Here is a 5,203-nt window from a genome sequence, read left to right as displayed (position 1 = left end):
AGCAGGATAGAACACAGGTCTAACACTATTAAATGGTAATCAAGCTCTAAATAAAAATTCTTCATTGGTAACTTAGCAATGATCTCATCATTCTTATTATATTCCTTCAATTATTATTTTAAAAATGCTTTGTTCAAACCATGTATTAGTCAGTTTGATTTTGTTTCTGGCAGTGCATTGCTCTCATAAACATGATTTGAATGTCGATTAGATTCGTCTATTTTGGGCGAATGCACATAAAATATTTCCCAATATATGAATATATAGGTGATGTCTGTAAAATGGAGAAAGAAACTTTGGTATTCTCGTGCCAAAATGTGTATTCCTTGTAATGCCTCCATCTTTACCTTGACACTAATGGTGTTTATGGAAATACAAATTTTTTATGTTTGGAATTTGGATGATATATCTGATTTTGATTTCTTCCTTTTCTTGTGTAGACTTACCTTCTCAAATAGGTTGGTTGCTTTAGGGCTTTGGAGAAATGGGCATATCTAGTTTTGGATGTGTTGAGTAGGAAGTTAATTTTCATTATTAATTTTTAATTATTGAGAAACACTGACGGCTTTTGTCGTCGAAAATGTCAACGGTTTTGGCCGTCGCCCTTAGCCGTTAGAAACGCCAACGGCTAAAACCGTCACCCTCAGTCATCGAAAACGCCGACAGTTTGCATCCGTCAGTGAGCAACGCCCACGCCCCCTTTCTTGATAGACTGTCCAATGACTTTTAGTCATCGGGGAAGGTCATTGTCGATGATTTTTAGCCATTGGCATTGCCCTATTTTTTGGTAGTGCCAGGAACCACGAACATACCACACGGGTAAACCACCATCCTCATATAAGAGGGACAATCATTTTCAAAAAGTAAAGTACTGGGTTTGTCAACACCTACCCAACTAGCCATCGGCTTAACAATGGGGGACCTTGATTTGTTTTACCCTACCTGGCCTTAGCAGTTGGAATACCACCCACCTTGACTCGTTATACGATGGTAGGCTTGTCACACCCATTCCCTACCCAGTTCCGGTAGTGGAAAGAACTCTTGCACTCATCATACTGTGCTCACCCCCACTTGACACATGATGGAAGAGGACCCGATTGACCAATCTTAACCGGTTCATTAGAGGATAGGCTTCTCCAATATCGGGATCTAAGCCTGGGTGGCCATAGCGCACCCTTCTCAAAACTTCTCAACAATATCAATACTTGGGCCATTACAAGGCCTTAACACAATTATCTCACCAAACTAGCCATCACGTCGCCATCATATAAAACATCCGCTCATGAAATATGCCATCCATGAAATCCCACACAATCAAGTGTATATTCACAATGGCATGTACATACCTCAACTCCTCTGGACTTTCATCCAAGCACAAGGACCAACACTAGGGCCCCAAATAACCATACAAACCAACACGAGAGCCCTAAATAACCATACGAACAAACATGAGGGTCCAAACATAGTACATTGATGCATCTCATCCAATCATATGGACAACACGAGTGCCCAAATCAAAACAATATCCAAAGTCTCCTAACTCCTCTAGATCTCGTCCATGCTTATGGATTAACACAAGAGCTCAATTTTCATGATGTGTTCATGCATGTATATAAAATGGATGCTTATGAATCAACTAGGTATATCAAATTATTAAAGGAAAAATAGATCAACTTGCCAAGTTATGGCACATGGATGCTAAATAGTAAACCCTCGGGTCATTGTCCAATATCCATTGAGGATGTCCATGTGCATCCTTAATCACAATGGGCCTTAACTTGGGCCTAACTAAGATTTAATCATCAATATATAATCTGGTCTTATGAGACCCAACCATGTGTATAGGCTACACGATGTATGCCATGTCCATCACATATTGGCTGCATAACACATGCCATAATCATTATGAGTGAGCTACACATCACACATCATCCACATATCACAACACATCACATGCATTTACCATACATTACATCACATGCCATTATCATCTCATGCCCTCATGGGTTTCACTTAACAATAGTGCCAATTGGCCAAATAGACTAGTAAGCTAACAATAATTAAAGCATCCTTCCCTTGACAATGGAAGTGTGTTCACTTCGCCTCTCATGTAATAGTTACTTGAAACCAACTTACATCCGAAGTTCCATGGGCAAGGTAGGCTTTCATAAGCTCAAGGCACTAGGCCTAACACAAGAATAGCCAATTTTACGTAAATGCCCATACGTTTAAGTGTCCTCAATAGCACACTGAGGCCTCACACCTCTTGTGAATACTTAACAAATGGCCACCATGGCTCACATATATCATGCACATACATAAGGTGCATAGGTATTGGTGGTACACAAGTTCTCGCTTACATCATCGTTATCATAAGCATCATTCAACATCAAATTCATTGTCACAACTTACATCATGCAAGCATGTGCAAGGAGTAGACATCATATAAGGATTCACATGCATCATCAATATCATGGCCATCATCCATCATTATCATACATGCCCTAGGCATTAGTTGTCTGTCATGCATGAGGTTATCCTTACGTTCACCGACATCATTTATTTATCATCATCCATACATCAAGTAAAACATGGTTATCTTATCCATGTTATCATCATGACAATAAATAATGCATTATTATCACTTGGATATCAAGCATGGTGGTCAACTAGTATGTTTAGTCATCATGCATATATATACATAATATCATCATCATTACCATTAGGAACATTTCTGCTTCATGATTAACATAAGAAATGTCATAAGTACCATAAATAATTACTCATCCATTATCATTGCATATGCCAAAATTCACCATCCATTAAATCATATCTATCATTTCAACCAGCAACTCACCATCATTGTTATCGTGTTGTTACACGTGTATCATCATCTCGACCATTATTAGGTGCGTCCCACCTAGCGTGACTTCTACATTGACCTTGGACTACACGAGAGGCATGGGGTATATAGGTCAGGTGTGAGTCCCACTTAGTGAATCAATAGGGCAACTCAAAGGCATAAACGTCCAACCACAAGGCTTTCAATGGTGTGGATCTAATTCCACAACTAAGTGGGCCCTACTAGCTAAAGGGGCAAGTTCATCACACAATTGTGCCTCATTTAACAAGTATGGTTAATGGGCTTTTCATTGATTTAACATTCTTGTTGTATGGCCCTCTTAGGTTTAAGTTTGGTTTAGTAGTGGACAACGGTCCCACACCGAGGGAAGTATACATGGATACATACCTCTAAGGTGGATCCTGTAACACAATTGGGCCCCACAACTCCAACATCAACTAGGAGATAAAATTACAATCCCAAACATAAGACCCACATGCCAATAATGCAAAGATCGCATGTCATGTTGGGCCAACAAACCTCATTCACAAGTAAGATATGAAGGCTCGTCTACTATAACTTATATAATCCAAATGGGCCCAATTAACTGTGGCCTAGCTGACTGGTAGTAGTGTACAAGGCACGCTGCCCATAACGCAATTGGAATGCCTAACGGGCCTAAGAATGTTCCCAAGGTTTGTCTTGTCATTCCCAACCATTTCCCTTAGTATTAGACCCACATGAGCCTTATGTTGCCTCATTTGGATGGCTCAAGGACATAGATAGTCTAAGAGAGATGGATGGGCAGTAAAGGATGTCTATCACCCAATCAAAAGGTTTAGCGACAATCACTTTATGACATACATAGGGTGAGCCTTACTATACAAAGATACAACCCGCAAGGAAAAGGCCCACTTAAGATTTTGGGTCCAACACCACCTAAGGGTTCATGTCCAGGGTTTAGTTAACTCATTTTCATGGTTTAGAACTCTATTGGATTATTTGGGAAGGTGGTGGACCCCACGAATGTGGCCCCACGTGAAACTTCTATCAAATAGATTTTTTGTACAGGGTTGGTTCTTTAGCCATCTTCGAGTCAGTTTAAGACCCACGTGAGGCCCACTTCCGAAGGAGAAAATATCCAGATGATAGTTCTATGTATAGGCATCAAAACCCAAATGGTATGGCCTACTAAATGTGTATATACAATATTTGGCACAAGGATAAACGTTGGTGCTCGAAATTTCAGCACAGAAATATTCTGCGCAACTCTGCCCAGTCCCATTTTAGGATCTCGTTCCCGATTAAGTGAGGTCTGTTTAGATCCAACTAAAACATTAGTCCTCCATATATGGGTATAGGCTAGGAAGTCCAGGTGGTAGAACCCACATATCTTGCACGTGGGACCCATCGCATGCACCCAAAGTTGGCCAAAAACTTATAAAATCAGAGATCAAATTTCTAAAATGGAAACTATCCCAACTTAGCAACAATAATGTACATAAGGATGAAACCACATACATCGCAAGTGGGTCCCACTTTGTTGGGCCACACGACAAGGTAAATGGATGGCATAGATGATGAAACACATACATCTAGTTGAAATGGCCAAGCTATATGTCCTAGAGGGGGGGGTGAATAGGACTATGCCAAATTTAAAATAAATATAGCAGAAATAAAGAAAGAGAGATAGCCAAATAAATAAATCAATACACAAATGCGGAATGCAATCTAAAAATATTGATTGTTATAAGGACAACCATGCACCATAAAAATGGCAGGGCAACCTTACTAGAACAAATAGAGAAACTGAAGCTCAGACTGATAAAGAGATAGCAAGGAATAAATTGCAGAAATATAAATCTAAACTTATTACAACATTCCCCACTGAGCTTGAAATAAAATGATTACAACATTCACATCCACATATATATTCCACAAATGAATAATTAAAGATATGAAATATAAATCACACAACCACAAAACACAAGGGATTATAGTGGTTCGCTTGTGTGTACACCAACTGTTAATAAACAGCCACACAGCTACTCCACTCCTAATATCCTCACATAGGGGATATCAGTGTTCACTATCAAAGATAGGTTTTCCATGTTCACCGAAAACCTTCACAATTGTGTCTTTCTCTGTGGGCTTACAAAATTTAAAAAAAAAATCCTTTTCTGAGTTTTCCTAGCTCTCCTCAGATAACCAATACAATGAGATTGTTCTGGCAAGTCCCAAAAGAAAACCAAATGACAGTAAATTACTTAAACATAAAATACCTGAATTTCTCCTTCGTTGTAGCAGCCCAGAACAACCAAGTCAGAGTAGAGATTTGAATGTCAAAGTTCAATGTCCAAT

Source organism: Magnolia sinica, chromosome 2 (assembly GCF_029962835.1).
Source record: "Magnolia sinica isolate HGM2019 chromosome 2, MsV1, whole genome shotgun sequence".
In the NCBI taxonomy this organism is placed as follows: domain Eukaryota; kingdom Viridiplantae; phylum Streptophyta; class Magnoliopsida; order Magnoliales; family Magnoliaceae; genus Magnolia; species Magnolia sinica.
The sequence above is the reverse complement of the archived record's forward strand: the minus strand, read 5'-3'. Positions refer to the sequence as shown.